Here is a 23,880-nt window from a genome sequence, read left to right as displayed (position 1 = left end):
TGAATGATTTGGCCTGCAATGTTATAGGGTTTTTAATCTCACATACCTCATGGATCCTATTATCATCACTATCATAATGAAACCAGACATAGCTTACTTCCCATTCCCCCAGCTCAACACCGGCAGGGCACGCAGAAATGAGAAAGTCACTGGCGTAAAATTGACTGAGGGCGGCCACCCATTGTTTCATCCCCTTGGATTCATCTCCCTACGTCAAATGGTACCACCTCAAGCTGGCCCTGCCAATGTGCAGGTCAAGCAGCAGCATAACCCAAACCATAAGGATCAGAAGACACTCAGCTCAGCTTGTCCATGGGAAAGGCGGAAAACAGTCCCTGTGTGTTTCTACAATTCCTGTCGCTCTCGGCACAATCAGATTTTATTGATCTGTAATCCTAGATAAGTGTATTGAATCTTACAGCTGAAGTCAATTACACTGTGTTAAATAGCCTTCCTGATTTTCAGGACGAAAATCACTTCTTCTGTATAGAACTAAATTAGCTCAATAACTCATTACTTGTACCATGGGCACGAGGTTGAAACAGGAATGGACAACTAAACAGTTGCTGTCTTTTCAGGCATCGGTCCTTTAGAGCTGTAAGCAGGTTGAATTTCCAGTTTCACCAGCTGGGAAAATGGACAAGCACTGCAGGCAGAAAGGGGACATCCAGTCAACAGCACCACATCTCAAACCATCCATGTTCTCTCATAGCAAGGGGCTCTGAGCTGACCAGCCTTGGAAGGAGCGAGACATTGCTTTTCCTGGACCAAGAAGTTTTCATACTCAGAAGTTTGGATTAGACATAGCAGTCAACCTGGAGCTGCACTGTGTCTCCAAGGGAGAAGTGGGCTCTTTATTAATCTAAAATGACAGTGACTCAACCAAAATCAATGGGCTTGCTTCTGGATCCACCAAGGTTTCTGTAGAGCTCCTCTAAATCACAGCCCTTCCACTGGCACTACCCATGCCTGCCTTCTGCCTTCTCATGCACTCTCCATGGATGTTCACTCCTGGTCATGGCCAGAGGCAGGGCTGGTGGACCTCTGGTCTGCCCCTCACTCAGTACACAGGCTCAGCATTTAGACTGTTGTGTGGTGCCATCAAGCAGCGTTCAAATGAGAAACCAGAACCAGTTCAAACCAAACCATTTTATGAATGAGGAGAGAAGGAAAACAAGTGCAGTGAAGTGGTGGGAAAAAATAAACAATGAAGTTAACTTGATGAGAGTCACTGAAGAAAATCCAACCCGCCCCAGACAAAGGCTGGCTGCCATTTGGGAACAAGGAACAAGTAGAGGGAGGGAAGATCTGGGAGGGAAAAGATACTTCTATATCCTGACAAAAATGAGTCATGACAAAGAAGAAACTTCTTATGGCAGGGTCAGGATAAAGAGTATCAGTGGTAGAAAGTGGTTCAGGTGAGTATGGATCTCAAGGTAAGGCTAAATAAGTGTTTCTGTGGCCATGGGAGGAGGACTTGAAATAAATCAGGGATGGGAGGACTACACAGGTCTTAAAGAGAAGGACTGCTAATCAATCCTGGCAGCTCAGAAAAAGTCGAGGGTCAGGTCAGAGGAAGGTTTATGAAAGCAATACGAAAAGAAAAGAGGAAGGCAGTAAAGAAGGTGGGTGGCGGGGAAACAGCAAGAGTTGTTGTAGCAGAATCAAACAGAACACAAAGCATGGCTCTAGTTTGAATATGAACCTGTCTGTACTTTCAAGATCTCATCCCTGTCAGGAGAAAAGCATTACTACTGTTTGGAGAAGGAAAAGAGTGTATGGGGCTCCACAGGCTCTTCTCAGAGAAAAATAATCCCTATAAGGGGAGAGTAAAGTTCAACTACCAACCCAAAGGAGATAAAAGGACACATCAAAAGGCATGCAACCTGTTGTTTCTGATTCCTTACTCAGAATTAGCATCAGCACTGAGAAAGAGTATATACAAATCCCCTATAAATGAATATTTGCCTATCAGGGACTGAGTGGAGGAGCAGAGGGGCTGAAGGCCAGTGGTGGTGATGGGCTACGTGGACACCCTTAGAAGTCACACTGTGCCAGCACACACTTTGCCAGACATTCCTGAGTGTGATGTCCCACTGCCTTGTACCACCTTCCTCAGATGCTAGGGTCACCTTTGGTAACCCTCTGACCAGCCTCAAGCACTCTTTGGTTTCTTTCTTACACACAACTGTATTTACATGTTAGGAGATCTCCATGTAACTCGAAAGATGACAGAAGCTATGTTTCTGATTCTGTTGGGTTGTGCAGGGTGCGCATGTTGAGCAGACAGGAATGACTCAAAGCCATAAGCAGACAGACTGAGAGGAGAAAGGTGAGAGACAGGGAATATTCCAAAGCCTGCTGCTGCACCGGGGCAGCCAAACTCCACAAGAAATAGGCCTGAAAAAGTTGGAAAGAAAAAAATCAACCCTTTTTAAATCTGGAAATCATTTCCTCTACCCTTTAACATGGAAATGCAAGCAGCAATGGGCGATTATCTCTTGTGAGGAAGCACATCCCTCCTGTTCTAGTTGCTGGGGTGGCTCATCCCATCACAACATCCACATCTTTCAGTAACATCAGCAGGCTTTGTCTTCACAATGAATGTGAGGAAGGTTGGATATTAGGAAGAAATTTTTTACAGAGAGAGTAACCAGACATTGGAATGGGCTGCCCAGGGAAGTGGTGGATTCTCCATCCCTGGAGGTTTTCAAGATGAGACTTAGTGGCACTTATTGCCATGGTCTAGTAACCACGGTGGTGTTGGATCAAGGGTCGGACTTGATGATCTCGGAGGGCTTTTCCAACCCGGTTGATTCTATGATTCTATGATCTCCACTGCACGCATGAGGAAGTCAGCCATAGGTCTGATGAAGGAGGTTGGCTGAGAATATGCAGGAAACCTGTGACCAAGGCAGGGAACTGAACCCAGACCATGGGTTCCAGTTGGGTGGAAGCTGGGTCCAAGCTGGGTGGTTGAGAGATCACCTCTTCTTCTGGGGCTTTGTGATTTAAGTTTGGTGGGTTTTATAATGAAAATTTTTTTTTTTCATTTGTCTAGTCACTACGTTTCATTTCACTTCCACTTCTGCTTTGTGAAAGCTTTTTATTCTGCTGCTTTTTGTTTTGGCTAAAAAATCAACACAACTGAAGATTAAACAGAATTTACCTTTCACTATTTGGTCTTTTCCCCCACCAACATCATCCTCTCCCTAGAGCTCAGTGTTAAGTGTCCTTTGTGCACCCTGTGCTCATGACTATGGTGTCATTAAAACACAGGAGTGATATTTAGAAGGAGATGTCTTAATTCACAGCTTCACAGAATTACAGCAACTGCTTATGCAAACAGCAGCACTGTGAGGCAGCAGAGCAGATCTGGTGGGAAAACCAGAGAAAAGAGATGCACAAAAAAGGTAAGTTCCAAAGTGAATGTTCTGATGCTGCTATGCATCACACTGACATGAGCAATCATCTGAAGAACAGCTACCAGTAAGCCACTGCATCAGACCGCCTGGGATGTTTTACTGGGTTAGCTAATGAATCACTGGGAAAACGTGAGCCATGTGCTCACTGCCAGGGTAGTCGTCATGGTGGGTGAGAACAATGTCTCTTTCACTATCATCATGATCTGTGGTTTAATTGATATTTGAAAATTTTTTAAGATTCCCTGTGAAAGGTACATAATATGTACTTCTAAGACAAAATTCTGTGGTATCATACTATTTTCAAGGAGGTGCAACAAGTCAAACCACTATTTCAAGAAATAATTCACACTGTTTGAATCCTTCACAGAATGTCTCAAGATTTTGAAAGGGAAAAATATAACTCATTTCCACCTGTGTAATAACTAACCCAGTGAGAAAGAAAAAGACTTCAGACTTTTGTGAGAAAATGCTGCAAACCCACAAACTTTCAAAAGTCCCCAGTATGCTATTTTCAGCTTATCTGGATATGGCCCAAACTATCCACAACTAACCAAGGTGCATCAGAAGATTGTCATCATTCCACTCCCACCACAGGCTTTTTGTGCCCACTGTGCATCCATGGCTTTCAAGCCCTAAAAAAAAACATAAGACTTTTACGCTTAAAGCAGCCGAGCAGCTGCAAAAATAACTGCATAAAAATATTGAATACTTGGTCCCACTCAGCAGCTGGAAAAACAATTACTGAATGAAAAATTCAGCGTTTGATACTACTTAATAGTTGGGGAAAAACTATTTGTGAATCATAATTAACATTTATTTAACCATTTAAAAGCACGTATCTACTGTTTGAGGCTTCATGGAGAGCCAATATGAGGCCTTCTGGCACCATTAAACAGACTAATACACTTAAATTGGAAGGACATGAGGCAGAAAACCGCAAGTGAATCCTTCAAGGAACTGGTACAACTGAGACTGCCTCAGCAGCATGCACTCCAACCTAAACAACTCTGTTTCTATGATTTTAAATGATTTTATGATTCTGTGAAAGCAATGGTGGCTTGGGTCAGGACATAAGTTCCAGAAGCAGACACATCATTTACAGGCATGATACTGAAAACAAATATTATGCCTTGTTCTAAATTTCTAATTAGAAAACTGCTAGAATTTAGACTTTTTGAAGTCCTAATTTCCCCCAAGCAATTCCCTCACTTGTTCTCTGCCAATCTGTGATAGCTGAAATGCCTGATCATTGACAGCAACTGGGTCCTTTTTTCATCTCATTCACCTTCACCCATGCAGAATTGGGCTGAGTGCCTCATGGGTCCAGCAGGCACAGTGCAGGCACAAAACAGCAGTTACTGTATCTAGCAGATAACTGCTGGCAGAGCTGAGCCAAAGAATTTTGTCCAGCACAGCCTCACCTGGAGAGAGACCACAGCTGACCACAAAGATCAAAGATTAGCAAAGAAAAAGCCTATTGCAAAAATTGACTCAACCGCTGCATTTGAAGAACCTGGTGATGGGATTACGGGATTAGCATCTATATATATATATAAAACCTAGTTTATGTACAGCAAATGTCACCTGTAGGGAATATTTTGCAAGGTGCTGAGGAGTGTGAGCAGCCTGCATAGTATGCTTAACTAAGTGATTTGAACTCTAAGTAGCTAACTCTCCCACGATTGCTATCTCAAGCGACCATGTTATCAGAGGCCATTCCAAGGAAAATGCACTTATGTCATAAATACTTCTCATATCATACTTCTCGTAACCTGCAGTAGCAGAAAAATGAAGGCAATATAAAAAGAAATAAAAGATATAAAATTTCAGGTCACAAACATCCCCAAATGGATTATGCTTTCTAAAGGAACTGTTTAAATAGTACGATGAGGTTTTCTTAGTGTACATCTTGAAGTTTTCTAGGATGATGCTATTAATTCTAAATGCAAACATGTTCTCAATGCCATACTCAGTGCAATTGGCTCGTAATATGAAATAGGGCCCTCTACATTGAGACTCACTCATCACTAGGATGATCTCAATAATCCTTGTGGGTCCCTTTCCAAATCAGGATATTCTACAACTCCGTGATCATGGAAACAGATGCAGCTGACAAATTCACCTCCATTCATAGCCTACTGAGGTTCCCAAGCCATATCCCCTGCATGCCCAAAGAGACAAACCAGTGCTCTTTTTGGATCAGAAAGGGCAACCTGTCATGGACGATTTCAAGCTGAGTTAGGCAGATCACAGTTTACAAAAATCTCCACAAAGTATTTGCCCTAGCAGGGCTACACCAGCATAGCTAAAATGCCGAAGTGTAAAAATGCAGGCAGGGATGAACACTCAAAAAACATGTATGCCACAGAGTTAATGACAAAATAGATCAATATGTACTTGGCCAAATTTCTTCATAGGCTTACATGTAGCTGCATGTTATCAGAAGCATTCAGGTACTATGCTGGGGAGTTTTAGAACAAGTCAGCAAAAAGCCTTTAAAGGGTTTTAGCTCTATGCTTCAGATTCCCACATGCAATGCTAATGTCAACTAGATGTTAAACTATGAAATTATAAGGAACAACCAAAACATCTCAAAACCACCCCAAAACTGAAGAAATCATTTGATGCTGCTTTTGCAAAAATACTTACTTACAATACAATCCTGGAAGGAATTTCCAAGCAAGCCAACTGCTGCTCTAGAGAGTTTAGTGGATGGTGTGGCTCAGCTCTTTCATACAGGCAGCACCTACACTTATATCTAGGAAAAGGAGAGATAACCAAAATTCTTTATGAGTAAATACACAAATAAAGCAATCTTTCTGTTTAAAACTATAACATGGTTAAAACTAGCTTCAGTAGGTCTCAATAAAGTTCTCTTACCAAGCTTCATGTGTGCTGCCTGCTCACAGGAACAAGCCCCAAGATGCAGCCCAAGCCAGCCTACGGTGTATAAGCCAAGAGCGACTGTGCTTGAGAAAAAAGCCCCACACCGAGTGTATCAAAGCAGCAAACAAACGAGCGCAGCTGTTTTTCTCATCTAGTTCTACTTAAAACATTTGCAGGAAACGCAAGATGAATTAGTGCCAAAGAAATGTAGGTGATTTCAGCAAGGCCAGGAATTCCAGGCACCAACTTCTATTTTCTCTCTCTTGAGTGGGTGTTCACTTGTAAGTTGTAGACATGTTAGCAATTCAACAACTGAGCGAATTAACGTTCGGCTTAGCAGTCATTGTTAGGTTGGGAGGTTATTACTGCTTGTTCTGCTAAAGTGACAGGTTTAAATTGGTTTGTATCTGAAAAGTTGTTTTCTACAATACATACTCCCTGTCTTTTTGTACAGAATAATTTTCTTCCATCATGTCGACTCCTATTGTACAAACCAATAATGCCAGCTCCACCACAGCAGCTGGGACAGGCAAGGAGAAACAGCAAAGGGACAGGTGAGGAGGAGAGAACTCTCTTTGGGCTGCCGCCTTGGTTTTTTTCCAGGTATTTTATGTGGTTGATTCAAGACTTTTCGACAAAGGACTATGCTTACATTTGCAGGACACATTCTGTTTTTTAAGCAAGGAAAGGCAAAACACAAGAGCAAAGAGAGGGCTTTTACTTCATGGAGCCATGAGTCTGAGAAAGATGTTTGCCATCAGGCACTGCTTGGTGCACAGGATGGAGAGTTGTGATTTCCCAGCTTTGCAGGTGATCATTTTTAATGGAAAAAACAAGTTTTCAAGGTTGAGCTGACTGGTACAGAGGAAAAAAACATACCACCACATGTCAAATTTTTGCAGACTCAGATCCATTTTGTACTAGTAAACGAGCTTGCATCCTTCCCTCCCTCGTGTTTTTTTTTTTTTATTTTAGGGTAGCTCACAAGCTGCTGACAACTCACACTGTACTAAGAGCTGTTCACACCGCACAAAGTGTTTACCACTCACAACTGATGCTAAAAATTAATTTACAGTACCGCTACAGCAAGCTTTGACAAATTGTCATGTGTTGACACAGTCATAAGTTGTTGGTTAAAAAAAGCAACACTTCCCTCTTCTGCCACTTCATGTTTGAGACCAGGGATGGGCACATTATGCAAAGTTTGAGGGTTTGTAAGCTTCATAAATGTTTGGGCTTCACAAAACAAGCTTGGTTGTGAAAGTTTTTTCTCTTACAGTTAGGCATGTGTTTATTGCCAAAAAGACTCTAGTAAGAAAAGAAAATCCTTTCCCATCTACCAAGACCTGTGTGTTGTGCAAAAGTAGGAGAAAAGGCTGTAAAATAAATAACCTTGTATGATATTTGTTCTAGGTAAGATCACAGCAGTGACAAATAGCCTGTACCAACTCCTCAGAGCTGTAGACACCACCCTCCTACTGTAGAAAGGAAGGAAAAAATACAGCTACAAGTAAGAGTTTTAATTGTTCTCAGCTGTCACACAATGTTATCTTAAGTGAACGCATTTATTTCTCGATTCTCATGTGTACCTCTATATGGAAAAAAAAAACCAGCAGTGACATTCATCAGACGAGGTCCAAATGGATTTCCGTGTACTCAAGACAGTAAGTGTTAGTCAGCACTCATGCTCACCACTGGCAGCTCTTAAATTGTAACTCCTTCTCTTCTTCCTCAGGGCAGGATAATTAATCTGTCTCGTTTACAACCTGGAATCAGTAATGGACATAAAGGTGTTTCCAGCTGACATAAGCAGTGTTTCAGTGGTGATACAAACTTAAAACATTAGCCCCACACTAGCCTAAATCCAGGTAAATAAACAAAGCCAAGCAAAATGAGCACTCAGAGCACCTGCCAAATGGGTTTCAGGAGGAGCACTTAAAAGCCACTGCTTTACATTGTGCACCAGTGACCTGGACTTCCTGTGTTCTAGTACCTCTCTGTAAGCTGCAACAAATCTCAGAGCACAGACTGCATGAGGATGCAGAGCAAATTCATTCAGGAAATTAGCTTGGCAATACAAGGAATTAATTTTCTCTTTTTTTTCCCCTTAACGATTGTACAAAGTAGAGATGCTTTGAGTGGTTCCAAAGTCCTCAAGAGAGGCAACGCTGTACCTCTGTAGGACCAATCCAACTGCCCCAAGCTTGCATCAGTGCAAGAATCATCCATCTAATTTCTCTACAAAATCCAAAACACGTTACATCAACCAAAAAGACCTCCTGCAAAACATTAAGGGGGGGATGAAATTTCATACAGTCTCTTCACCTCACACACCCTGTACAGAATTTCTTCATCATCTGAGATGTAACTCTGACAAACTACTTATTCTCAAATAAGTCTAATGGAAGCAAAGTACATTTACATCATTACAGTCAGGATGGACATTACTTTGTGCTGCCAGCTGGAATGGTATCAACCATGCTTAATTAACTCATTCCTGTACATTCAGAAAATTACTAAAGTGGCAACTTCTACCTTCCTCCTCCAAAGTAACAAAAATTTACAAATATTTTCTGTGCATCCCATGAAATGCATTATTTCACTGGATTGAGTCCAAGAGTCAATGAGGCTGAAATAAAAATGATTTAACTATTAAGTCAAAAACTTCAGCTGTCTATTTACCTAAAAGGTAACAATTTTCTCCTCCACTTTGGAAGAAAGCTAATTTTACCATAAGTTACCTCAGTTGCCAATATATGATCTCTCCTGTGCATTTTTACTTCTTTGCTGTATAGAAGGGAATATAAGGACCTTAAACTCACTGAGTTCTTACTTTGGGATGGAAAGAACCCAAGATATCCCCACTAAGCGAGTGGAGAATACTGAGGAAAAAAGTGGGACTTGGGGTTTTCTGAAGTTTTGTTTTCTTTACGTTTGTTTATTTTGGAGTGTTTTTTTGAGACAAAGTATCTGTTTATCTGTGACAAGTCTTTTCCTGAGGGATCGAACTTGTGAGCGTGAAGAAACCACCCACAAGCAGAAGGGCCGTTCTTGCCAAGTCCCTTTTGTGAGCCTGTGCTTCCTGTAACCAATACAGGGTCAGTGCAGGAAGGTTCAGTATCAGGGAAATGCAGACTGAGGATCTCCAGTGGTCTCCCTGTATCACACCTCTCTGCTCTGCCCTCCAGGTTTCATCACAAGGAAGATGGCAGTCTTGGCTGATCCCACAGTCACACTCCCTCAAGCTGCTATATGCAGGGTATCAGGAAAAAGCCATAAAGATGACATTCATCCCAGCAAGCCATCACCAACATTTCAAAGGCAAAAGGAAATATATGAAGCTGTCCTGCTCCTTGATGATACACACACACAACTGAAGGGGTAAATACATGTATTGAATATATATATACTAAATATGTACTGGATAGTCTCTGCTTGCATGGGATGCAGACTGCATGAACAAATTCTCCTGGCTAGAAATTCAAAAGGAAAGGAAGACTGCAGCTTTCTTATTCCATGGGGACTGTTCTTTCAATCAGTGAGACAAGACGCTAAACCCAAAGATTTCAGAGCCACTGGGGTTTAGGGGGGTAGGGCCTCTCCTCTCCCAAGGCAAGTAGCATCAGTGACTACCTACACTGTGGGCAATCTTCTCGTCTCTGCTCCATGTCTGTCTTCACGTTGCTGCAATGGTCACCATGTCATCTCTGTTACACAGAGCTTGGCCACTCAGGAGCAACAGGGGAAAGCTGCTTAACTGGCAGCCCGGCAGGATCTCCTGTGAGCGTGTGGGGGTGGGAGGAAACCTCCTAACTTCCCACTTGGGGTGGGGACATGCTTCAAAAGTGGTTCCAGTTCTTAAACTTTAAGAAAGGGCTGAGATGCTCAAACTGTCTTGAACAGATAGGATTTCAGTACTGGAATACTGGAGATGTGTAGATGTGGCACTTATGGACATGGTTTAGTGGTGGACTTGGGAGTGCTGGGTTAACAGTTGGACTCGATGACCTTAGAGGTCTAAAGATGCTGTTCCCTTCCTGACTCTCCTCCCCCTGTGAAGGAGGGAGCAAGGGGAAGCAGTATCTCTACAAGCATGAAACAGTGGGAAAAGCCATTAGATCTTTGCCTTTCTGGAGCGCACTTTGTACTTCCAGCCCTTTTAAGCAGAGGAAAATTAGTGTCCCTGTGAAGAATGTAACGAATTGAAAGCTGGCATCTGTGTCCACCTTTGCTGCTTCATCAGAAAGGAAGTGCTAGGATCCCTCAGAAGGCAGACTGGGAACTGCCTTCCCCATGCACACAAGTGTACTCACACACATGTGCATGGGCATCTGTAGTGGGTTTCTGTGGCTAGTTTTTGGTAGCCGAGGGACTACAGGGGTGGCTTCTGTTAGAAGCTGCTAGAAGCTTCCCCTGCCTGTTGAAGCCAATGCCAGTCGGCTTTAGGATGGGCTTCCTGCTGCTGCCCAAGGCCAAGCCAATCAGGAGTAATAGCAATGCCTGGGTGATAAGATATTTAAGAACAGAAGGCTGTTGCACAGAAAGAATTCCAGCCAGGGAAGAGCAGAGTGAGAACATGGGAACAACAATGCAGACACCAAGGTCAGTGCAGAAGGAGGGGGAGGAGGTGCTCCAGGTGCTGGAGATGAGGCCCCTGCAGCCCGTGGTGCAGACCATGGTGGAGCAGCTGTGCCCCCGCAGCCCATGGAGGACCATTGGGGTGCAGAGACCCACCTGCAGCCCATGGAGGAGCCCATGCTGGAGCAGGTGGGTGCATGAAGGCCTCCCCTGTAGGAGGCCCAGGATGGAGCCCAGGGTCCTGCCAGAGACCTGCAGCCCATGGAGAAAGGAGCCCACGCTGGAGCAGGTTTTTCCCAGGTAGGACTTGTGGCCCCTGTGGGGGACCCACGCTGGTACAGCTCATTTGTGAAGGACTGCACCCCATGGAGGAGTGACCCACGGGACAGCAGTTTCATGAAGAACTGCTGCCTGTGGGATTGACTCACTCCAGAGAGGTTCATGGAGGACTGTCTCCCACGGGAGGGACCCCATGGGAGCAGAGAAAGGACTCCTCTCTCTGAGTGGCGGCAGAAACGACAACTGACTGTAACCCCCATCCCCCTGCACTGCTGGGGGAGAGGAGGGAGAACACGGAAGGAAGGAGGGGTGGGGGGAAAGTGTTTGTAAGATTATTTTACTTCTCACTCTTTTGCTCTGATCCTATTAGTAATAAACTTAAGTACTATCCTCACTTTGAGTCTGTTTTGTGAAGGTGATCAGTAAGTGACCTGTCCCAGCTCTTAGCTCATGAATCCTTCACTTTTTCTGTCCTCTGTCCAGTTGCAGAGGGGAGTGAGAGAGCAGCTTTAGTGGGTTCCTGGCATCCAGCTGGAGTCAACCCACTACAGCATGCTTCTCCTTTGCTTTCCCTTTTTTTGTTTTTAACTGTATATACTAGTATATTTTTCAGTACTTTCTTAGCATGACATACATTGTATGGTGTGTAACGATCAATGACAGCATTATCTATAGTATTAGCACAGAAACATATAATTCATTGAAACAAGACTTTCTTCTTCCCCAGCTTCTCATAGCTAGTTTTGTTAAATAAATCTATCTAATTTCTTGCTTGATTTGCGTCTACTCAGATCGAACCTTTACTAAAGCCAGAAGCATTTTGTTTTTAAAAAATATATTCCCATCCTCCCAAATCAAATCTCTACTTCTAGCTGAGATAATATCATCCTGTTTTTACTGTAATGTAATACTTCCAAACAAATGAACTTAAAAATTCAGTTATGGCAATGTACAACTGAAGGACTCTAGAGGTTTATGTATCACATGGCAAAAATCACTCCTTGTACACCTCGTACACACTCCTTGTATAACCATAGGATTCTCTGGACGTTTTTGAGCAACCTCAGGCCAGAAAGGTAACAAGGTAATGAAGAAAATAATGTCAAGTTTTATGAGATCTTTAGCAAAAATGTTTAAATTGAGCCATGTGGTTAGCGCATTCTGAAATCCTCCTATCTACTCTATGTAGCATTATCTTATGTGTAATCTGGCTACAAGCAAAATAAAAGACACTGCTGGAAACCTTGCTTGACGTTTTGATTCACAGTGATTTCCACAGCAGAAGTCACTGCAGGAAAGGTACCAGTCAAAGTAGTTAACTAGCAGTGTACAATCCACCTTTAATACCTGCTGATAATGACAACTCAATGAAAGGAGGAACATATTCCCATGTCCTCTGAGCCAACTATAGGGTGTTCAAGGAGCCACCATCCCATTTACATACACTTTCGTACTTCCCTCAAAATTACAAAAGCATCCCAGTTTCAGGAGTTGCTTGGTTGCAGTGAGAACATGTTCAAAGAACCTGTCTGTTCAGCAACATGGACACCAACACTGGCAATACAAACGTTGAAGAGGCACGTGGGTTTACGCAAAAATTTCAGTCAGCATAAAGAAAAGCAAGACTAGGACACAAGGATCCTAAATTAATCCAGTTCCCATCTTCCCACTGACTTCCCTTACCATTGGAAAGACTTTGGTTTGGATTTTAGTCAAGTCTGGTTTACAGTGCCCAACTTCGTCTGTCATAAAAAAACTCTGACCCTGCTGGAATGTTACTCATTACGCAGCCCTGCAAAAATTATTAGCTACATTACAAGGCATTTCCCTTTGGGGACCAGAAAGGGTGAAAAAAGGGGATGGAGAGTGACAGCTTGTGGTTTCAAATGCAGAAGCAAAAAAATAAATAAGCAAGAGGAATACAGGATACAATGTGTTTACATTTGTCAAAACAAGTTTCCTGGAGACATAGAGGGTTCATGCTGCTGAGCTGTCACTTCTGCTTGAAACTGCTGCCTCATGCTATCAGGAGGTCAGTCACTGACCTACTTTCTGATAGGACTGAATTAATTTGCTACTTCTGTACACAAACCTTTTTTATTTTTTTAAAGGAATACTTAAAAAAACCGGGAAAAGCTGCCTTTTATCCAATTGGTACCGTGCAAGGCTACTACATACCCTGGCACAGGGCCCACTGTGCTTGGGCTGCCTATTCTTTTGGAAAAACCTGTACAGAATATTTTTAATGAGTTGACGCTGCAAGTAATATCTTTCCTTTTTGAACTCCTACACTACACTAATACCCACAATTTAACCCACTATGCACAATAATGGAGGCTAGCACTCAAATAGACTGTGCTTTCTCTAGGCTGCTCCTGAAATAGATGCCTACCACCACAGGATTAGCTCCCTAAACAGACAGATGCATGGCACAATATACTTACAGGATTAAAACATGAAGTTATTAATAGAAAACAACATGAGTAGGTGAAATTTATGAACTAAACACCTATTGATCCAATTGTTCCCAGCACAGAGCTCGCCAACAGTACTCGCCAGGAGATGTTGGTATGATAGGAGCCCTTAAAAGCATTCTTCTCAGACAGTGAAGTGGCAGAAGTAGTAACAAAAGATATGCCACCTACTTCCTCTCTTTGCTTAAAGGCTACCTACCTGCACATAGCTCTAATGTCACTAGAAAAATCCTTTCATTAAAATAAAGCCATTGGCTGAGGGTTTCACAGATCTTTCAAACACTTGGACCACCAAATTATCAGAAATCAGCTCTTGGAAGCTTCATTGCTTGACTGGACTTGTCTTTCCAGGTCTCTTGTGGGTAGCAGCATTGGTGTTTGGAAACAGAAAAGCAAGGTACCAGTGAAAGCAGCGCCATTCCACATTAAAGCTCTGGACTAACATTTGGAAGATGAGACCTCTTCAGCACCTTGGTCTCATACATTCACCTTACTCTCCCATTTGCTAAGCAAAGATAAGGATCTTTGGTACTTGCTTAGTACCAAAACTGACTTGAGCTCTGATTCACCACTGATGATGTGGGGATGATTCCTGAGGTGCAGGTTCTGTCTTCTTCAAGCTGACTTCCAGCCCAAAAAGCTCAGAAGCCTCTGCAAAGCAGGATGTCAAACGCTGCAGAGCTGCTTCTGTGTGGGCAAGATCGTGCTCTGTGGCAAACTTGCCACTGGTTGCCGCAAGAGAGGAGCTCCAAAGAGGAGATACAAGGACTCCCTGAAACAACATCTCAGCTTTGGCCATATTGATCATCATCATTGGTCTACTCTGGCCTCCAGTCGGGAGACAGGGAGACACACTATCTATAACACTGCTGCTTCTTTTGAGAACACACGCAGAATCATTCTTGAGGAGAAAAGACAATGCAGAAAGAACCGTGTCTTGCCAATACTGCCTAAGGAGACTTTCCGCTGTGCCTTTTGCAACCAGTCTTGTCTATCTCACATTGGCCTTTTCAGCCATCAGCGTGCTTGTAGGAAGCGTGGATAGAATCCTTCTCAAATCTTCGTTCGTGAAGCCTAGCCATGATGATGATGAGTACCAAAACACTGTGGGAGAGACTTGCACTTTCCTTTGCATTTCTCCAGGGTCCAATCTAATAATAGTGGAGGTAGTACTAACTACTGTAATAAAAGGCGACTATCGGTATCACAACAGATTTATGATCACTCAAGTTCCTGGACTTGATTAGGCTCGTGTTGCCAAAGATAACTATGCCAAACCTACTTGCATAGGTTGCAAAAATGCAGTTGCAAGTGCATTTTTGTCAACCCTTTTAGCTTTAATCTGTGCGTATTTACAAGCTCTGAATCTGAAGTTCAAATACATCCAATAATTCACTCAAACCCACCAGGATTTGAAAACATTAGGGAAGTGTCAAGATGTCATCGAGCTTGTTCTGCAGAAAGAGTGCTTTATAGTTTCAGAAAGAAATAGAAAAGGGAGCTATTTAACGAGATGGTGGCATATTGAAACATGGAGAGATAAGTAATTAATAGCTACCTTCTCTAAGTGAAAACTTTTCTGAGTGAAAAATCAGTTTATATGAAAAACTACAAGTCAATTGCTGCCATTTTTGGATGGATAAGAACTGTCATGCACGTTAGCATCTCCATTACCATGAAGGATTTTACTCCTTTAAGCAACTCACAAAGACTTTCACATAAAGCAGCATGTGGGAAGCAAGAACTAACAGAAGGAGACACCAAAGAAATGTTGACATTCGTAACTAGAATTTTAATGAAAAATGTTATCAGGAGTACATGAAAACAGGAGAGAACTTCTGCCATGAGAAGCTGAAACTTTAGTCCCTTAGGATCAGGAGTAACTACACAGTTGTATAGATGCTATCATTAATACATATAATATTGGCCAAATAACCTCTTTACGTAGGTAGCCCAAAACATTTTTCTATTTAAAAGGTTCAATATTCAAATAGTAGATCACCTAATTCAGAACCCTCTTAACCCTGACGTGCAGATTTCTTTACCAAATTTCTATACAGCTTCAAGTGGCACCTTAAAGTAAACAAAACAGGAGAGAGGAAAAATAGTAATGCTCCAAGAAATAGAGAGTATAAACCCATTAATTAAGCATTTAATTCTTTTTATCCCTCATGTCTGTCTTCACAGTCTCTCTCGGCAATCAACCAATTTTGGGATTCACTGCTGTCATGCCAATCGTGGCAGTACTTCAGTTAAAAAGGCACTGTCAAACATAATGAAATTTTCCCTCAGCTTGTACCCACACTGGTGCTGTGTACAGCACACATACTGCCTGGCAAGGGAAGGTGGGGGGGTGATAAGGCTTTATATGCTCTAGTTCCCAAGAACTGCAGACCTGTCCTAGGTGGCAACAGCACAACTGAATCACACTAATGGCTGAGACTACATGCTATGGAAACCATCTCACACCCTCCCATACAACACACAAAAAGCACCCAATGGTGTGTTTTCTGTCCAACTTAGTGGTGGACTTGGCAGTACCGGGTTAATAGTTGGACTTGATGATCTTAAAAGGTCTTTTCCAACCTAAATGAATCTATGATTCTAAGACTCTTTTCCAACCTGCGTCAGACTAAGGCATACTATAAACACAAAAAAAATTCCCATCATTTCACTATTACAGCTCAATCTCTCTTAAATCTGAGGACATCATTCCCTGTCCTTCACCCAAGGATACTGTACACAGAGCAGAAGGACATGGCAGAGGGATTCCCCATTGGGAAGGATAAAATACATCTCTCTAATTGGCATCTCTGTTTCTAACAGTTTGTTTTCACACTGGTCCTACTGGAACTAGTGTTGGCAGAGATCAAACAGTAGGTCAGGGCTTATAAGGCTTTGAAATATGTAATGATAGTCACTGACAATGAGCAGCATGTTTGTATCTGCTGACTCAGGTGAGGAAGGCGCTACTGCATTTAAAATGCAAGTTTGACTGCCTCACCTGAATTATCCCTGCTTTCTGTCCCTAGTAACCTCTGGCCTGGCAGTTGATATTCCCAAGCAGCTTGTGGCAGTAGCCATCTGAAGCCAGTGCCCAGGCTACTGTGTTGTCACCCAGCACGCAGCGCAGCGGGGCCCCGATTTGCTCAGCCTCTGGGCACTGCTGCTGCACAAATGAGGATAATCCAAATGCCAAAGAAGGGCAGATATTCAGTCCTGCAACAACAGCATGCTTTACAGCAAATAACTCATGGTCCAGAGCTTGAAATAGAAACGTATGCGACAAAAACTTTACGACATGGAAACTGGTATTAAAAAACCAGCAAGCTACACTGTTTGCCATCTTGGTTTCCAACCCTTGTGAAAAGTCCAACTAGCTCAAATACAAATCTGTAATATCGGTCTCTGAGTAACAGCTATTTTAAACCAATTTTGGCAGACACTAAAAATCGTAACAAGGATGCCAGCTGTATGGCTTCTTGCTTCCTTCTCCTGGCTCCAGCTGGCCAGCAGTGGTGAGGAGACACCCAACTGCTCTGCTAGGGAAGCTCTAACACCTCCACCTTCCTTCAGCCCAAGTGTGCTGGGTTTCTGTAGCAAGGAGAGCCTGCCTTTGCCACTTCAAGGACAGATGAAGAACACCACCAATAAAAACCAGAATCTTCAAAGTTTCAAAAGTTCCCTTTCCATAAAACCAGCCTTAGAAAGAGAATAACTGATAATGAGCTGCAAAACTGTTTTACAGGCACTCACTTGAGATGACCCACATAATTCATTCACTTTGCCACTTCACATTTCCTAAACTGCAGGAGTATAAAAGCTTTTACAACCATGCACAATCACATCACTTTTCTCTGCTTTATGTGTAAAAGTGCCTGGCATATTTTTTCATTTGTCAGCAAAAATTGACATCTCCACACAAATACATGAATTGTGATATCCATTTACAAATGCGTGAACAGCTAGCATTTGCTGATCCTGGTAACTTCTCTGCTCCTCTCTACCTTTTCCACCAGCCTCCTCTGAAACATCTGAGTGTGTTTCAGCTTTCCAAACACCAGCCAATCCAGAACTGCAGCTGGAGCACAACTTGCCACTTAGCAGAGTTTCTTTTTCCTGGATCCTCAGACTGCACAAAGCTCCCAACTCAGCTTCCTACATGGGAATGCACAACAGGAGGGTAAAATTAAGCCTCATGACCACACAGTACACGTTACAATGCATTAAACTAAATATAAATAAAAGTAAAGAAAGGTCCACAGGAAGTAAATCCCACTTTTTCAGTGCACATTGCAGGAACATACATATACACCAGAAACGATTAGTGTACTGCATCTGTGTTGGATGGAGGGAGGGGGAGAGGTCAAGTCAGGATATTTGGGAAGCAAAAGCAGAAGTATCTGACAAGGAAATGGCATTGAAGAAAGAGGGGAATTTTTTTGCACAACTACAGTAATGCCTGCAGGGTCAGGGGGAAGCAGTGAGGGTGGGAAGAGATGCTGTTCAAACAGCATTGTTGGAAGAGCATGAGGTCAGTCAAAGGAGGTCATGTCATTCCAGCAGAAAACCCTGCTGGAATTATCCTACTGGGCAAGAATGATCACTCTCACAGAAAGACTGCAACGCATGGGCTCGGTCCAACTAAGCAACCCAGCTATGGAAAAACAAACCCCAGGAAGCAAGGCTGTTCATGACAAACTGGACACAGATAGACTGCAGCTGCTGAAACACATAACCAGAGTGACATAATATTAGAACATACTTTTACTCTTACTAAGACAACAACAAACCAAAGCCCGAAGCTGTATTTTGGGCATGCTAGCTTAAGCTATCTTTAGACAGGAAAAGTGTGTGCATACAGATGTTCCAGCAGGCATGGAGAGCAAAGAGTTGGAAAAAGCACTCGCTCACTTCTGAACCTTATAAAAATCATCTGTTGTAAATAAGGCTGGGAATAAATGCACCAGGCCATAATGAAACAAAATAAAAATACAAAAGCGGGCAAGAAGCCAGTATTTGGTCAGGGACTGGTGAAGTATAAGGGTTGCATACCTTCTCCAGTTTCGCTTATCCCAATACATGTTTCCAGGTGTTATCCCCTCCTGCAGTCTCCCTCTACGTTTTAGTCCTCCTGCCAGCTCTTTCATCCAGCTTTCTAACTATCTCACTTTCACAGATGCTCTCTTGGAATCATGACTGAAGCTATAAATTCATGTCTACACATCTTCAATAAAAATAGTTTTTCTAAAAGCTGTTCTTCTTTCCTATCAATGGTGACACAAATGATACAGTCACTGACAATTCAGGGGTCTCGCTGCAGCGTTAATCACTTATGACAGAAAGCAATGCTCTGTCTCACAAGGAAAACAGCAATAATGGAACCTTTTTATATTATATATATATATATATATAATTGGAATCACTTTTACTTGTGAAGAACTGAAAAATACAAGAACTGGCCTCAAATCTCTTGCTCTATGGAACACCTATTATTTTTAAAGTAAAACATAATTATCACCTCACTCCAGAAAAAAACTCATGGGTTGATCAGTGCACTAATAGACCTAATTTACGGTGATCACTGCTCAGCCTGCAGTAGTAGAAAGATGAGGGAGGCAACCCTATGAAACACAGTTTAGATGCCCCTTGACAAAAACCCTATAAAAACAGGATATAGAAGACTGGGATGCTTCCATGTTAACTTAATGACTGAACTCTGGTTTTACCCAAGAAGACCCTAATGTGCTGTGGCAAAGTACTGAGTTAAACCTCAAGCACAGAAAGGCTGTTTGTCACAGGGAGGACACCTTTGCTGCAGCCCACAGACCTGAGATCCAGACGCAGCAAGGACAAGGTCCCTGTATAGGTCATGTGCACGTCTAGCTGCGTTCTTCCTTGTCGCCCTTGGATGTAAGGAAATTCTGCAGGCCACAGTCAAAGCAGGCTATGCTTTCAAGGTCTCTAAAGTGACCCAAGTGAACTAACAATACAAAAGAATCTGCTCATCTTACAACCTCCAAATCTTTCTTAATCTTTGGCCTGTGCCAAAGCAGAAACCCCAAAGCTTGTGCTTTGGGCAAGATGTGGAAGTGACTGTTCCTGTAAGTAGGAACACGAAAGCTTGTACAAGAAAACTGCAATATGCCTGGGGGCACATCACCTTTGGGCTCAACTTAGTTTGACTTTATTGCAAATAAATTAGTCATGGGCAAGCATTGGGTTAATGTTGTCAGGGCAAATTCTAGGCATAAAGCCCTGGGAGAGAAAGCATAGCTTTGGGTTATGGAGATAGACCACCGGCTTGCTGGTGGCAGTCTGATGGAGGCACCAGACTAAGAAACACAAAAATGCAGCAACAGGAGCAAAAAGAGATAGCAAAGATACCGATTAAAAAACCCCAAGAAAGTGCCAAAGCAGGGAAGTTTGGCACACAGGGACAGTGCCTGAGGAAGAAGTTCTACATGGCATTTTTAAAACAATTTCTAAAACAAAACAAGGGCAGGGAAGCAGGAGTGGAGTTCAGCTCCAGACCTGGAAGGGGACTGGTCCACCCTGGTGAGTGCCTCTGCCTCCAGGAGAGCTTTCCTAAGCTCCTTGCTTCCATGTGTGACCAGCAAAAGGCTCTGCTTCCAACAGGCATGCTGTGCCACTGCTACTGCAGCGTGATAGCAGCTTCCCAACATGTAAGGGGATGCCGGTAATTCTAGTGCTGCAGTGGTATTTGCCATAGTTTTTGTTAAGGTTTTTATATTTAACAAAGCCACTATTGTTTTTTATTGAAGTTCACACATGCACACAGTGCTTAGAGAGAGTGTGTGTGTGGGGGGAAGAGAAGTTGAATTCAAAGTTCAGCTTCTTTCAACTTAATTTGTTAAGAGGTTCATCATTTTTTGACAGAATAATCTTTCCATGGTGAGTTATTTTCACCGGAAAAAAAGAGGAGACCAACAAATTGATGGATATAATTTGTGCCTTAAATAATAAAGCAATTAATGGCATTTTAGCAAGAACACATTCTTTTCTCCAGAAATAAAATCCCTATTTCATCTCACCTAAATTGCTTGGTCAGCTTCAAATAAGCGCAATATAAATCTCCTTCCCATACTGCTGCTGTTATCTATGATAAAGGAAAGAGACAGAAAGTAATCCTGTGTTCTGTATTCACTGACACATCATTTTCATGCTACACTACACTGTAATTTATTTCTAATGGGATAAACCTCTTGTAGTCTTCCTGCATTGTTCAGCCACACACATATCCCCAACTTACGGTACCAAGATTGCGGGACCTGGCAGGTGCAATATCCAGGGACCCCGCGTGGTGGAATTAGGATGTCTGCTGCACATTTCAGCAAAGCTACAGTGGTGAAAATAAACAGAGCGACTGTATAATTAAGGTATGCTTTTATTCTTTCCCACCCACTACCTCCTGGAAGCAAGGCAGTCAAAGAGTATGACACTTTTCAGTACATCTTGTAATTTCCAACTAAACTTTTAATTTTTTATCTAATCGGTTTGAGATGCAAATCGATGCAAATAGACATGCAGAGCCGTGAGAGATTAAAGAGCATGGGAGATGGCAGAAAGTGAGAAGTCCTTATGGTCTTAGTCACAGCACAGATATCGTTTCATACAAATGAAAATATCTTTAAAGCTCTCTCTGCTGTCCTCATCAAGAGGAATATAAGAAATAAGTAAACCAATGTATGAAAATCAAACCGAGGCTCTGAAGAGCTACATGTACTATTTTTGTTTACAACATTTTCATAGCATTATGCAGAAGAATATAAAACCTGTGACTTGAGGCTTATAAAAACTTTCTTCAAATTAAAAGTCTAGACTGACGATTCAGTTATTCCTGATGCAATCCTGAAATGGAGAGGTGCAAACAGAAGGCTACCTATGATGTTCCTGCAGAAATTAATGTAATTTAGAGAACATCCCCATTAACTTGTAAAAACTTTTATCTGCTAAAATGTGCAAGACCACCATAGATACTTAAGCTGCTGACAGTTAATAAATGGTATGATCAAGCACCATAACTTAAAGATACAAGAATCTCAGTTTTACCATGCCTTTCATACCTAGCTCTCTACTTCTGCTGATTGCTACACTCAGAGAATGCACCTTACCAAGTAAAATACTGTCTAATTAGCTGTCTAGTACTTATCTGGCGATTTCTATGGCACCATCACTCCAGCAGTTTAGACCATGATTAATCTCTTCTGAATCAGATGGAAGGTAGAAACCTGCAGCTGCGACAGTCATCTCTCCAGATCTCCTTTCCTGTTGATGCAAAGTGACAGTCCCTTCCAGGGCACATGTCACACCACCGCAGGTACCCATCTTCGAGGCGGTGAATGAACCCCTCTGCTGCCTAGGGAAGGGACTAAGAGCTCTGCTATGGCCACCTGCACACAGACAAACTCCTTAGGGGCCTGGCAGCAGGAGAGCTGGGTCTGGTCTCCTGGCTCAAGGTCACACACAGCAGCATTTTCACAGCTTTGCCATCTCCAGTTGGACTGGGGTCCTCAGTGTGCCCATGCCCCTGGGAAGGAAGGCAACATAAACAGACAGCCTGTAGACAAAGGGCAGGAAAAATACAATGCCAGACACCAGTAGCAGGGCTGCAGCTGCTTTATATCGCTTCTTACTGCAGATTAGGAATGCTAGCTCTGGTTTACCAACAATTCATGCTTCAAAAATTTGATAAAATACCCCAAGGGCCAATTTCCTGCTGAACTCCATCCCTGCTGCCATGATCAATTTGTATTATGACTTTGTTCTGGGAGATGCATCAGTGAGGGGCCCAAATGACTTGATCCAGGCCAGATAGGCAGGCAGTCCATTGCACGTCCACACTGGATCATGGGTAAAGGCAAGTGGCCCCAACGAGGCTGGATACCAGTTTAATGGGGTTTCCAGCTGAGATCCTGCAAGCGAAGCTCCCTGCAGAAACCACTGAGCAGCCCTACCAGATGGTCCTGGGGCTCTGTGAAACACTGGCCAGGGAAGCCCTTGGGCAACCAGATTTGGCCCCTGGCATGCCCCAAGTTCTCATAACTGGCCTCTGCTGCATCCCAACCTACCTACAGAGTTTGGTGACATCTGTATTCTGACGTCTGCTGACGTCAAAATTTCAAATACAGCAGGTCCTGTGTTCATTTAGGTTCTTCTCATCTGAAACTCCCTCTTAAATGCAATCCAGATGAGCTACTTGGCATGGATAGCCCATGCCGTGGCAGCCCTTGCTGTCTGCAGCCCCACTTAGCAGACCGTTTTCAAAAGAGAGTCTATCTTTTAGATAGACTGCCTTTCACTGTGGTTAGAAAGGGGATCCTTGATCATGCTCCCAAGCTCACACCCTGCTTTCTGAGCATCTCTGGAGAGGGAAGGCAGCATAACTCACACCACCAACTCAGGAAAGTACTGTGCCTTTACTGAGCTGCTTTCTAGTGATGTCTACTGGTTCTCAAAGGGAAAATGAATGGCTTAGCTCTTGCCTGCCAAATAGGTGACTTCGTCACTTGGCTACAGATACAAAAGGATGGTATCATGTGAAGCATGCAGGTCTGTCTGCACCTACTGCCACGGCTCACCCTGCTGCTGCAGGGGAGCTCTGCTGCACCAAACAGGGCAGGCTGAAAGCAAATCTCAAAACAGATGCTCGGTCCCAGGTTTGTATTTACCAGGAGCCAAAGTTATCCTACAAGGCTACTGAGAAAGAAACAAAAGGGCTAAATCTGGCTTAGCTAGGAAGGTTGTGGTAAACGGTAACAAATGCCTTTGAGGGATGTGCAAGTAAAATTCTCACTGCGAACATGGCAAAAAGCTTTGGTTTGGGTGCTGGAATAGTCTCCTCAGGCCTGGTGCTGGGATCTTCTTGTCTCTACCTTTTAAAGCTAGGCTGGATGAGAAATAATAAGAGTCTGGCTGGGAATGTGTGAGCAGATCATCAAATCAGTAGTTTCTGCCTTAAATTTCTAACTCTCTGAAAAATCAGCTTGTCATCCAATAGGCAGGTGACACTGTCACTAGGAATAAACATTTGATGGCTGTATGTACCCCACTGTAGAAGTCAAAAGAGAAGCGGCAGAGTTGAGGTAACACTGGCCTAACAAGACGGGTGCACACTACTTCAACCCTAACACACAAGATGTTAAGCTGCAGTGATAAAAGCAGGGAGAACGAACAGGGTAACTTTACTATGAAAGCAGCAGAGGAACCAGAGTTAT

General features: G+C 43.0%; 1 protein-coding gene across 5 annotated transcripts in view; it reads right to left on the bottom strand.

Moving 5' to 3' along the window:
* The window catches only part of BACH2 (BTB domain and CNC homolog 2), a 190,011-nt gene that overhangs the window by 96,084 nt on the left and 70,047 nt on the right, over positions 1 to 23,880 (bottom strand). For 4 of the 5 annotated variants that reach the window (XM_032683380.1, XM_032683383.1, XM_032683384.1 and 1 more), the window contains one exon: positions 6,075 to 6,183. The gene's annotated coding sequence lies outside the window, so the exon portion shown is untranslated. Of the gene's footprint in view, positions 1 to 6,074; positions 6,184 to 7,900; positions 8,078 to 23,880 lie in introns of all 5 variants that reach the window. The other variant, XM_032683381.1, reaches the window with a different exon arrangement.

This window comes from Chiroxiphia lanceolata, chromosome 3 (assembly GCF_009829145.1).
Source record: "Chiroxiphia lanceolata isolate bChiLan1 chromosome 3, bChiLan1.pri, whole genome shotgun sequence".
In the NCBI taxonomy this organism is placed as follows: Eukaryota; Metazoa; Chordata; class Aves; order Passeriformes; family Pipridae; genus Chiroxiphia; species Chiroxiphia lanceolata.
The sequence above is the reverse complement of the archived record's forward strand: the minus strand, read 5'-3'. Positions and strand labels throughout refer to the sequence as shown.